Here is a 14,123-nt window from a genome sequence, read left to right as displayed (position 1 = left end):
GAAGGCAGGGATCTTTGTTTTATTCACCGGTAATCCAGAGTTCCTGGAACATAGTAGGTGCTCACTAAATATTGGTTGAATAAATGAATGGTTGTCGTCAATTGTAATTGTCTTCAGAACTAATCCTCCAGCAGAACTTCTTTGGGACCGTAAGAATCACGTGTAACCTCTTGACCCTTCATTTCACCATTTGTGAAATAGTGATTGTGATAAAGTAAGCAGAAATTATTTGTTCTTTGTTCAAAATTTTAATGATAAAATCCTCCAAACTAGTGTTCTATGTGCAGAATTCCCATTCTAAAATCAAAATGCTCTGGGGCTTCCCTGGTGGCGCAGTGGTTGAGAGTCCACCTGCCGGTGCAGGGGACATGGGTTTGTGCCCCGGTCGGGGAAGATCCCACATGCCACGGAGCGGCTAGGCCCGTGAGCCATGGCCACTGAGCCTGCGCATCCAGAGCCTGTGCTCTGCAACGGGAGAGGCCACAACAGTGAGAGGCCCATGTACTGGAAAAAAAAAAAAAAAGCTTCTGGGACAAAGAGTAGCTACTTTGGTTTTAGACCAGCCTTAAATTGATCAGCAGCCACCAGCACTGCTATCCATTTTAAGTCACTGTTTTGAAATGAAATCATTGACTGGCATCACCAAACCCTTTATTATCTGAACAGCTATTGAATTAAAGTTGTTTTTTACTTTAGTATAGTGCTTTTGAAAGGAATACAAGGAAAGATTCATCCTTAGGGTTAAAGTAAACTGCAAAATTATTACCTAAAAAATGTCTTTTTCCATTAAGAGATGCAGGGGCCTTGAAAGTTGGGTATTTCCTTAGCACACAATTCCTTTGGAAATATTTGGATCAGAAATGGCTATGCATTCACACCTGTAAAATTCCTCCTTCCTTCAATCCCCATGACTAATTTCTCAACTTATAATAGTGTTTGAATCAACTGAAATAAACCACAAGGCAATTGCTTGTGAGGAGTTGCTATACCATCGGAGGAGAAAAGTCTTAAATTAGCCAGGTGACAGGAGAGAATGGGGAGCTGCACACTGTAGACCTGGACCTGAAATCTATAAAACATGTCAGTTATTTAGGGGATTCTCAGCAGAGACAAGAGAGGGGCAAAGGGGGAAGTATTCAGGTTGCATTTCTGGGCGGAGTCCCTTCTACCCTAAACCCAGCACTCTGAGAACTGAAACTTGGCCCCTTCTGCAAGATTACCTTCCCAAATTAGCTGTCTTTGGTGACAGCAAAAATACCTGCCTGTCCACTTAAGCAAGACTCTCCACCTGAGTGAGAAGCCAAAAGCATGGCTCAAGCCCAGAACAGGTGTTTAATGGGGAAGCCAAAAGGCAGCAGGCTTCCACATGCAGAACCTTTGAGAACATTGCTGTAGGGATTTGGCTGCATGATAAGCTTTTATTACTGTTAAGCAAAATTAAAGGCAGATTCTATAATACTGGCACAGAAGCTAATGGGGGCTTATTTGCTGGCCCACTTGAAAATCCTAAGTTTTGTTATATTTTTAGAAAGAAGGCATCTTTTACTGCTAACAAAACCTGTGGTGAGAAATTATGTTTAAGTTTAAGTTTGTCAAGATGTTTCCAATGTATTGCTGTTATTCTTACCTTCTTTGAAAAATATGTTTAATATGAACTGTATTAGTGTTGTTCCAAATAATATGTGGAATGCTGGAAAAAACTTCTCACTAATGGTCTTATTTTATTCACAAAGTGCCTGGAAAGTAGGGTGAGGATCATGATGATCATCTATTTTATAGAGGAGGAAGTTGAGGCAATAGAGAGACATGATCTTATGTTTCTTTTGCTAAAAGCTTTGTTCTGAGAAAACAAATATCATCCCCTTCAAAAAGTTTATTTTTTATCAAGAGACAAATTATAAAACCAGAGGAAGGAAGCTGTAATTTTTTTCCCACTTAAGTCTAAATTGGATCTCCATAACGTTTGTCCTCACTACCCTCTGTTTTTTTCCTTTATCTCGTAGTCTAATGTAGACATACCTATTTATTGGTGTGATTTGCTTCATTCCTTCAGATTGTCAACTCCATAGGACCAAGCACCATATTTTTACTGTATACAAAGTGCCAAGCATCCCTGCTTGGCACATAATAGGTGCTCAATAAATTTCTCTTCAAGGAACAAATGCTTAATGAGTAAACGTAAGCAATATGTTTATTTTTTGAAAGCATCGAAAAGCAAGACTATGGAGAAGTTGGGGGTGAATTAATCCAGATGGAAAAGAAATAAAACCTCTCCAATTTGATTGAGACAATTATAGTTGTATGAACAAATAATATTAATCAGATCTTTTTATTTTCTTTTTTGATTTTTCCAGTATCTAAGAAAAGAAACAAGATCTAAGAGCAGGGAACATATATAAGCAACTGGGTAGTTCTGAAGGCGTCATAAGCAAAAAGCTTAAAGTGATCATGTGAGTAAGTTAAAACCTAGAGCCTTATGTGCAAGGGCTTGGAATGTCTTGAAAAGTCCCAAAGTTGTGTACAGACTTAGAGTGAAGAAATTCAAGGTGACTTTAAGGATGCATCCTACTATCCCACACCTCCTACTATCCAAGGTATAGGAGAAACTTTGGTGGATTGCAAAGAGTCACTATCAACAGTTAAGCACAGAACTTAAGCATGTTTAGTGGAAGAAGACTCTAACAAGGAGAGTGCGGGTTAAACATCTGCTCCCAGCTCTTCCCATGATTGACAGTGTAGCCTTGGTAAAGTCACTAAGCCACCCTGGGCCACCATTTCTGAGCTTGAATTGGAAAAAGATTTTCCAGCTTGAAGATCTATGGTGTTGTTATTCCTCCAAGTCTTGCTCTGTGTTGTATATCCTTTCTGGAAATAGAGTTCTTGTATTTTAAATATTTTCACTTAACTGTTTTAATAAAAATTCTGTTTTATGGGGGAAAATAAAATCTATATTTCTTTGTGAATTATACCGGTAAGAAACCTAGCTGTTTGGGCCATAAGGCTATAATAAAGCTTCAGGAGTCTACCTTGTGATTTCTTATCCCAAACGCAAAATAAATACATGGGAAGAAAGAGCCTGTAAACCCAGATAAGTGCAGTAGTGATATAAATCTCAGGCAGATTTTCGTGAAACGGCTTGCCTATAGTCACACCATGGGTTGGTCCCTTGTCCCAGCCCCAGGCTCTTTTAAGTGTCTAATATTTCACTGCTTCCCAACATGTGGAAGGAGTTGATGTGCTTTCTGAAATATCTAATTGCTATTAGGGACAGCTTTGATTTAGCTCTCCTCAGAAGTAATTCCGGACACTTTGATACAACAGGGTATTTATTAGCAGCTGGAATGAGTTAGGTCTGGGAGACTGGCCAAGATTCTGGCCAGGGAAAAAGGTCAAATGGGCTATAAGCTGAGTCCAACCAAGAGAGGAAGAGAATGTCAGAATAGTGTGCAGGTTGCAGGTTGGGCAGGCAGAAGCCCACTTCATTCATTCACTAAGCACTAAAGAAGCATTTCCTGCATGTAGAGCATTTCAGGTCACTGTGGCCGTTACAACTAACTCTGTGACTGCTTATCCAATGGTAATCATTTATGTCCATGTTTACATCTCCCACTAGTCTGGAATCTGTGAGACCAGGGATTGGTTCCTCTCTGTAACAACCCCACCCCCTATCCCCATCTGCTCAAGTACAGTGCATGGCTCATCTACATTATTAGACAAACACTCATGATAATTATTGTAACCATCGCTACTTTTGTCTTTACTATTATTATCTGAAGGAATAACTGTCTAACTTACTAGTAAGCCATGAATTTTAATTGCCCATAGCAATCAATTTAGAGAAAATACCCTGGGGAAAAGGGATATGATTAATTTACAAGATATGGTTTGATCTTATTAAACAATAAAACTTTATTAAACAATAAACGTGGATTCTAACACCTGTATAAATATTGATAAAAGATTCTCCTTTTCAACAAAGTGTCTATGGAAGGATTGACGAAGATATGTACTGAAACCGACTCTTGTGTTGAAAGACTGTAGCTCTTTACAGTGTAGTTTCCTAAAATCCATGATTCAGGACTATTCTGTTATCCTGCCTAGTGGGTAATGCCAGGGATCCTGCCATTTGATCTTACAATCCTACTAGCTATCTTGAAACCTCACAAATTTATCCATCCCTTCCTATTGTTCTTTTTATAGCTTTGTTATATGCATCAAAATCATTTCCAGCACAATGCTAACCTTCTCAGTGATCCATATGTTTAAAATAAAAAGGATTGGGAACAAGCTTAATGTCCTCCTCTTGGAAGTAGCATAAATTCTTAACAATAAAAAAAATCAGTGCATGACTCATAAGAATATACGAGTAGTTCTGTAGGGCCTTTTTCTTTCCCCATTTGTAACATAATTTATATACACACACTCATAATAAACATTTCATATATGCCTTCGGGTTTTTTTCCCCAAGAAATCCTGTTTATAGGGACACTGCTGTTGAAGGTAAATAATGATACAGTTTTGGCCTTTATGATTCCAATCACCAGTAATGTCCTTTCCAGGGCCTTTTCACGATTTGTCTAATCCCCTGTTGCCCTCACCATCTTAGGCTAGTTGCTGTTCATGTCCACAAGAGATGAGCTGCAATACCATTATAGGATTCCCTAACAAAAGATTTCCACAATCATTTTCTAGCATCTTGGAGATTGACAAGGTCCCCTCCTGTTTCCCAAGCCCATTTCCCCCCTTATTCCTGGTGATTTCTTTTCTTATATACCAGAAAGAAAGCACCTCGCTGAGTGGTGACCTCGCTGGCTACATGGATACCTGCTAGAAACAACAAACCTCACGTGCTAAAACTGCTCCTTGATGTGTTGGGATTGGCGTGATGGCTCCTGTTTGATATACTGAGCTGCTTGGAGCTGCCTTTAAAAAAATCAATCCATATTAAAAATAAAAGTTCCTTTTGAAAATTACTCTTCATATTTCTTTGGGGAGGTTGTGCCACAAACCAGCTAAAAGTGCTGAAAAGTGTCATATAATGAAACCATGGGACTCTAACAGGCCAGGGAAGGAGAACATGTCTTGAGTAATTACAACACTTTTCAGTGTTCAATCAATGATTCAGTTTATCAGTCATTTCTGGTTTGTTTTCTTGTTGAAAAAAACTGAAAATTTTAAAAAAGATTTTAAGACGCTGATTTTAATCTTCCATACAGTTTCTTTCAAATTGGTAAGTATATATATTTTTCTGTTTTAGAAAAACATGAGAAATAATTGCCTATGAACGTACCATAGGGAATAACTATTCATTAGCAATATTAATGATGATTTCCCTAAGTCTTCATCCTCTATCCTTTTTCTGGTCAGTTTTGCTAGTAGATTTCCTGTTTCATTTTGTGTATAAAGTAAATAATATGTGTCAAAATAATTTAAGAAAAAGAATACTCATTTTTTAAAAGAGAATACAGTCTTTAGAGAAACAAAATAATCAGGGGACTTTTTTAATAAATAATCTTTTGTGTCCATCTTCAGTTGGAGAGAAGCCCTAGTTGTATGTGTTGCTTGAACACATGTTAATTGTATGTGTATATGAACATGCATGTTTATATACAGAGTCTAATACACATACATGCACTTTGTTCATTTTTTAAAAAAATGTTTCTGATAACGTTCTTCACATGACTCAGTTCAGACATGAGCGTGCGAGATGTGGTGGCTCATGGCTCATTGATGAGGTGGCTCAGGAAAACAGCCAAATGAGTGGTTAACTAATGGTGAACAGCTGTGTTGGTTTAATGGGCCTGCGAGAGGATCTAACCTGAGTAAAGTTGTTGCAGTGTTCTAACCACAGATACGAGTTTGGTTGGTTTTCCTTTCACAGCCTAGTTAATATATTGGAACGTGAACGCCACTCCTCATGCAGACTCAAAGGATTAAGACAAAGTTAAAGTAGGATTTGAAGAGGGTAGAAAAGCATATGTTCAGCCTTTACTTAAATAAAGGAATGTTCCTATCAGCCTAAAGAATTAAGTTAAAAAAAAAAGAAGAGCTTCATAATTGCACAGATTGATCAACTGCTTCACAGATTTATGACGGGATTTAGGTGGTAGTCAAGTCTCAACTCCTCCAAATGGCTCAAGGCCTTCCATAAGCCAAACTCCCGTATTGACTCAAATTTAGCTCCTCTAGTTCCCTATTCTGATCTGATCCAGTTAAGTGAGATGCCTTTCTCCTCAAGTTGTGTTTATTTGCATCTTTTGCCATGTGGGTACCTTCGGAGGGTGTCTTCCCTGTATCCAAATACTGGGGCCTCGGCCATGGGACCTTCCCACGTATGATATGGTGGAAAGTACATGGGCTTGCTAAGTTGGACAGATCTGGGTTTGAATCCTGGCTCATCTGTTTATCTGCTACATGACATTGAGGCTGTTTAATTCCTCTGAACCTTGATCTTCCTTTCCGCAAACCAAGGATGATAACAGTGATCACTCCTATTTTATTTGAGCCCTACTATAATAATACTAGGTGTCACTCATTGAGAGTTCATGTGGCAATTAATCTAACCCTCACAATAATTAAGGATAGTTATTTTAATGCCCATTGTACAGATGAGAAAACGGAGGCTAGAGAGATTAAGAAACTTACCTTAGGTCACAGAGCTAGAAATTGGCAGAGATAGAATTCAAATCTGAAGAGTTTTTGTTTGTTTGTTTTAATGACTCCACGGCCAGTACTTTTTCCTCTCTGTCATTATTCCTCCACCTTACCTTACAGAGTTTTAGTGAAGATTATAAATGATGTATGTAAAGTATTTTCATAACAGGCACTTAATAAAGGTTTTATTATTATCCATTTCTCTCAGCCCCGCTATCTTTGAACATTTGTCTATAATATACATTTTGGTACTAGCTTTAGTTCTATAAATATTTTTAGTTAATTCATTGGGGTAACTTGCATTTCTGCATGGCTGGCTTTACCTCTGGACAAAGTAGGAGGCTGCTTATGAAGTCTGATTTTGGGGAGACACTTTCCAAAATTCCCAAGCTCGCTCTTGGGATTGGTGCAGTGTCTTTTATTCCATGATTAATACAGTGCTTAAAAATGCAAAGTCCCCCAAGAATACTTTGAATTAAATATATTCATTCAAACTTAATATTTTTTGAGTACCAATAGGTACAGGAACTATTTTAGGCTATGGGCATATAAGATAAATAAGATGAGTTTCCTTTCAGTCTGTTAATTCTAATTCAATGTGAGTTGGGGGACTAACTGCCTAGAGTGGCACTGTCTGAGATGGTAGCCATGTATCGCATGTGGCCACCAAGCACTTGAAATGTAGCTAGTCCACGTTAAGATATGAGAAAGTGTCAAATACTCACTGATTTCAAAGACTTCATATGAAAAATAATGTAAAGTACTCAGTAATAATTTTTGTAATGATTACATGTGGAAATGAAAATATTTTGTGATACATCATTAAACCAAATTTCATCTGTTTCTTTTAATGTGGCTACTAGAAATTGAATATTCCACATATGGCTCACATTGTGGCTCATGTTGTATTACTTCTGGACAGCTCTGGCTTGAGTAATTGGGTGGGGGGGGTGGTTTGGAGGATGAGTTAGAAATTACCATTTGTATGTATTTCATCTTACAAAAATTGGGTCATGTGGTTAATAACTGGTTTGTAACTTTGCTTTTCCCACTCAGTAATATAATTGGATGTCATTTCATGTCTGGGTGGTAGTTCATTATATGGATGGAGCATCATCTGTTCAACTCGAACCTGTGAACAATTGTAGACTTGAATAGCTTAGAAAGAGTAGAAGGATTAGAACTATGGGGTGGGATATAGGATGTCACAATTAGAGGGGATGCAGAAGTCTCTGAGGTCAGAGGCCTCATTTGAGAGATGAGCCAACTGAGGGCCAGAGATGATGAGTGACCTTTCTTTTGACTCTTTAAAAAGCTAATACTTGAGTATTACAGTGTACCATACTCTGTGCTAAGCATCTTCTGCATTATCTCCATAATATTCCTGACAACCCATTAGGTGGGCACTATTGTTATTTCTGTTCAACAAATGAGGAAACTGAGGCTTAAAGAAGGTCACACAGCCAATAAATGGCAGAGATGGGACTTGAGCCAAATCTATTTTAACTTTCAGTTAGAATTTCCAACTATTGCACCAGCAATCCCCAGATTTTTCGATTGAACAAACTAATAATTTTTTTAAATGCAAAAACACAGGATTACCCACATTTTATTTTATCAATAAAACAACATTACTACTACTTCTACCACTACTTCTTATAACCATTATTTCATAAAGGTAAGATTATTAAAAATAAAAACAATTGAATACATACAGCTTTATTTTTTTTAAAAAAAACCTCCCTTCGTTGCCCATATTTTTCAGATTTTACAATGGAGTGATGAAAACAGGGACAAAGTCAGGCATTGGAACTGGGGCTGATGTGGGGCTCAGTAGGAGGAGATCAGTGCATTCAAAGTCAGATGCTGAACAATGACCAGGTTCAGATTTCCGGGCTCTTCTGCAAGTTCTTGCTATGCTGCATAGAAGTGCTGACCCTTGTCATTGTCGTCCTGGTCAGTGTAACATTCTCCACTCCACAGGTACTTTATTGTACCTGATCTGTTTGGAGCAGCCTTGTCCGTGGATTATTTATCATTCAGCTCTGGAGATGGACGGTTGTTTTTTTCCATCTTAGTTGTTCTACAAGGATGTAAAGCATCAAGGTAGAGTCCTTCGCCTTCAGGAAGCTGGCTGCATTGCACTGCCTTTGTATTTTGGACCAGGCTGATGAGACGGCCATGCTGTTCTGCCATCACCATGTCGACTCTGCTTTTATATACAGTGGGCATCTTTTTGCTCTGCTCCCTTTTGCCGACCGAATAATTCTGAGCTCCCAATGCAAATACAGTCCCTCTCTGGCTGGATGCTTCATTGATTTGGAGGTTTCCTAGAGACTGTAGGATTAAGTTGGTATCATACAGATTTTGTTATTCTCTTTCTAATACATATAACATGTCAGCACATCACTCATATTTAATGATTATTAAATGACAAGTGTCTTTAGAAATGTTTAGTTTCCCCGGAGAAAAGCTCCAAATGTTATTTATTAGTAAGCTTAGTGTTGCTGTTGTTTTTGTGTTGACTTTGTTTAGATCGGACTTCTACCTAGTGAATTTGAATTAGGTAAAAGCGCAAAAAAAACCAAAAACAAACAAAAAAACCCTCAGGATAAGTATCAGAAAAGTCTTCACAGTATTTAAAATAAAACTCAAGTGGAAAATTAAGGATTGGTGAGAAAAGAAGAAAGAAACAGCATTAGAATGGTGACACTTTCAGTGCTGGTGAACGCTTATTAGGTACTAGGCCAAAAAACATGTATGAGAACGGAAATAAAATGTTTGCTACTTTTATTAATTAATTGCTAAAAAGGTTTGTTTTTACATTTTGTATTTTTATTTATAACATTTAAAATCAATTTTAGATCATTGATTTCTTCCAGGAGATCTTCATTCAATTGACATTGAATAATAAATGTTGAACGATGTCAACATTTTAATCTTTCTCCATTGGGGAAATTGGAGTTCTAGTCTTCATTTTTCCATAACTGTTTTTTAATTGATGAAGGAAATTTTTCTTTTATCCCAGGGTTACTAACCTTCCTCAGCCTTTTGTGTATTCCCCAATCAAAAGGTTTTTGATTATCTAAAGAAATGACACCCACTGGTTCGCCTTTATAGATCATTTTGTTACCTCTTTCAAAGCATCTTAACAGGTTGGGGAGCCCAGATTTACCCTAACAAAAGCCAGCCTGGTCGTTCCCTTTTGTAACCTCCTCCTCTAAGCAATTTATAACTTTCCCTTCAGTGCACAGCTGAATCGGTTCTACTGGGATCCAAGAGCAGCTGTGGGGGTCCTGGATTGTTTTCAGAGGTCATCACAGGATCTTTCTAGAAAATTATGGCAGCACTAAAAACTCTCAGTGCCCAGAAGGGTAAAGAGAAAAACTTCCTTTTTTCAATCCCTGTTGATTTCTACTGGTTACTTAATCTTTTTAATGATTTTCAACCTCTGGAAGTTTAAATTGTGCCCTGAGTTATTGTTTGTTTGGGGTAGCTGCATAATGAGAACTAGAGAAAGATTAAAGTGAGGGGGGTTTGGGAGGGAAAGAAGAGGTGACCTTTAGGACACAGTCTTGGAGGGGAGAGGAGAAATTTTCAGAATTTAAAATTTTTTTAACATCTTTATTGGAGTAGAATTGCTTTACAATGGTGTGTTAGTTTCTGCTGTATAACAAAGTGAATCAGCTATACGTATACATACATCCCCATATCCCCTCCCTCTTGCATCTCCCTCCCACCCTCCCTATCCTACCCCTCTAGGTGGTCACAAAGCACCGAGCTGATCTCCCTGAGCTATGTGGCTGCTTCCCACTAGCTATCTATTTTACATTTGGTAGTGTATGTATGTCCATGCCACTCTCTCACTTTGTCCCAGCTTACCCTTCCCCCTCCCCGTATCCTCAAGTCCATTCTCTATGTCTGCGTCTTTACAGAATTTTAAATTCTTAAAAGATTTTTTAAATTTTAATTTTTTCAGAAATTTAGAATTAAAAATCATAGAAATTGTTAGACAGGATGAAGACAAAACTCATGCTATTGGATGAATAAAAGAAGATATGCAATGTAGCAATTAATTTCTTTTTTTCTTATTACACAAGTGATACACAAATACTTTTTTCTCTTAGTATCTTAAACAAAACAGAAGCATGTAGAGTGGAAGTTGCTCTTTGTCTTCCATTCCTTTCCTTAAAGGAAGACATTGTCATCACTTTGAAATGTATCCTTTCTGTCCTTTTTCTGTTAATTTACATACACATATACTATGCAGATATAGAGAATATATTTTTGATTTTATGTAATTGGGGTCCATACTATGTAGATTATTTGTGACTTGCTATTTTCTCTTTACAATATGTCTTGGAAATCTTTATATGTTAATAAATATAGATCTACATTCTTTTTTAGGGTCATGCAGTATTTCATAGCATGGATATAACAGAAGCTATACAACTAGTGTCCAATTGATAGACATCATCTATGCTTATAGGTTTTGTCATTATAAGCAGTAGTGCAATGAACATACTTGCCCAGACACCTGTGGGCACCTGTGTGAGTATCTGTAGAAGAATTTCCTGGAAGTGGAAGTAGCCGGCCTCATTCATTCTCAGTGAGACACCCCCTAACAGATATGCCTGCCTCTGTGATTCCATTGCCCACAGAGCACACAAAAGTTATTTCTGAAAATGTAAATCATGTTGCTTTTCTGCTTAAAACACTTTGAAGGCCTTCTTTTTCTTTAGGAAAATGACTCAACTCCTTGGTACGATTTTTCAAGTCCTGTCTCTAGCCACTGCTTACCCCTCATTTCTCATGGTTTTTTATGCTTCAGTCAAATCAAGCTACTTTAGTCATCCGATTTCCTCAGCCTCTCTTTCACACACACTTAGGTATTTATACCACATTCCTCTGTCTGGATACCCCTCCCAACTCCTGAATTTTATTTATCTTTAGAGCTCAGATCAAAAATACTTTTCTCCAGAAAGCTTTCCCTAAACCCCTCCAATCTCCAACCTACACCGCACCCCAGGCATGCACACACGCACGCACACACACACAGATTTCTAAGTGAGATGTCCCTGTATATATACCCTCATAGTGCTAAATTCTGCACACCAAGGGGTACCTTCCTACTTACATGAATTCCTCCAAATCCCCTGTAATTTTTATATCTGTTATACTAGTCAGTGATAATTAATGTCCATGGTGTTGCATCAGGCACCATAAGATTCTGAAGTATCTTCTAGCTTCTAAAGAACATTAAATTATTTACAGAGACTAGCACAGTACATGACATTATAAAGGCATTTCTCTGAGATGGGTGATCTTAGGTGGGAAATTGATGATTCTGTTGAAAGTAAAAAATGCAAATCCACAGAATCAGTGCTGGAAGGGTGTTTGGAAATCATCTAGTTTCTTGCTACTCAAATTGTGCTCTGTGCATCAGCAGCAGCACACCACCTGGGAGCTTGTCAGAAATGCCTCAGCCCTGACCTACTGAATCCAAACCTGCATTTTAATAAGCTCCCAGGTGACTCTCTTGCAATGAAAGTATGAGAAACACTACTCTAGTTTTCAGTCTGGCTCTCAGTTAAAATCACCCTGGGAGCGTTTTATATATATCAGTGCTAGGTCCCATGTCCTGGAGTTTCTGATTCTGTTGCTCTGGGAAATGGCCAGGCAGGACATTGCTGTTGTTACTACTCTTTAACTTCCCAAATGGTTCCAAGTATAGTAGACAGCATTGGAAACCCATGACTTGGGCCCTTCCTTTTCCAATGGTATTGATAAGGATGCTGTAGACAGCAATTTGGTGGCCAAATTGTGATTAGAACTCATGTTTTCATATTCTAGTCCTGTGTCCTTTCCCCCCATACCAACAGTCTCTGAGCGATCACTTAGAAACCCGATAAAGGATATTTTAATAGCCATACTCCATTTTTTCAGAGGAAAAAGTTAATTGTCTAAGATGAGTTCTAGAAACTGGATGATAAATCAGATCCAAAAAATTTCCTTGCTTTTTCTCCCCCTACACTACTCATCACAAGCATTCTGTCAGGTGAGACCCTTGACCCTGCTCAGAGTTTGGATCACATCAGTCCTAGAGAAGTCTGCAGATGTATCCTCTGACAAGGAAGATGGGCCATCCCCTCCTCATCACAGAACCTAAAATACCTATAAAAAAAGACCACTTTTAAATTCCCAATTCAAAAGAAGGGCCACAGTCTCAGGAAGCATAAATAAAACCCCAGATAATTTGGCACCTGCGCCTGAAACCAGCAAGTTTGTTGCCGGGCTTTGGTTTCTAAAAAGAGTTTTGCCTTGGCTCTTATTTACTCCTCAGATGCTGCTGTTCTCAGCAAGTGGAGATCAGCCCCCACCTCTGATGCAGGTGAGAATGTTTGCTGCTCAACAAGCTGGTAATCCTAGGTGGAGAAGTAAGTGCTTAGAGCACTAGTTGGGAGGATCTCGGTGCCTTTTCCTTTGGAATGTGATATTATCACTAGATTAAGAGGCTAGACACCTGGTGAGGAAATATTAGCCTTATTCTGTCTGGGTGTTTTTGATGTCTTCCTGGATCATTGCTGGTTGGAGTATTTTCAGCTCCATTACAGATACATGACCCTGAAATCCTCAGAAATAAAAATAAAAGAAAAATGTAAACATGGAAACTATACTTTAAAAAAAGAAACTGCTAGACTGATGGCCTGCTTTGATTATTTCCAAAGTTTATATTGATTAGGTAGAAAACATTGATCTACAAATGGAAGCTTCATGGTGAGGGGAAAACTACAGACCGACCACTTATAAGTTGTTTTACTTGGATTCAGTTTACTCTACAGGTAAAAGTAAGCTTCCATTCATATTTCACCAGAATGGCAACTTTACCTTGTAGCTCCAGGAGCAGTTATTGAAAACTCTCAGAGTGGATGCAGATAAAAGCGAACAGTGCACAGTGCCCACAGAGATTATCTTGATCCAGAATGACACTGATGGGAGATGCAATATTGGAATGGGTTTAGCCAAGCTCAAGAAGCTAAAGTACCTATGGATGATTGAGGAGAAAATAGACACACACTCTCAAATGCTTGGACCCATCTCATAGGTTTCTGGGCTCTGGTATTTTGGAGAGACTGAAAATTCTCCAACTCCAAAATTTGTGATTAGTGACCTCTTATTTTAAAAAATTCAGTGCAGGGGCTTCCCTGGTGGCGCAGTGGTTGAGAGTCTGCCTGCCAATGCAGGGGACACAGGTTCGTGCCCCGGTCAGGGAAGATCCCACATGCCGTGGAGCGGCTGGGCCCGTGAATCATGGCCACTGAGCCTGCGCCTCCGGAGCCTGTGCTCCGCAACGGGAGAGGCCACAACAGTGAGAGGCCTGCGTACCGAAAAAAAAAAAAAAAAAAAAAAAATTCAGTGCAGAGAAAAGTAATCTGGTTAGAAGTGTAGAAAATCCTTCTCTTTGTACT

Source organism: Mesoplodon densirostris, chromosome 5, assembly GCF_025265405.1.
Source record: "Mesoplodon densirostris isolate mMesDen1 chromosome 5, mMesDen1 primary haplotype, whole genome shotgun sequence".
Classification (NCBI taxonomy): Eukaryota; Metazoa; Chordata; class Mammalia; order Artiodactyla; family Ziphiidae; genus Mesoplodon; species Mesoplodon densirostris.
This window is presented reverse-complemented; position numbering follows the sequence as displayed.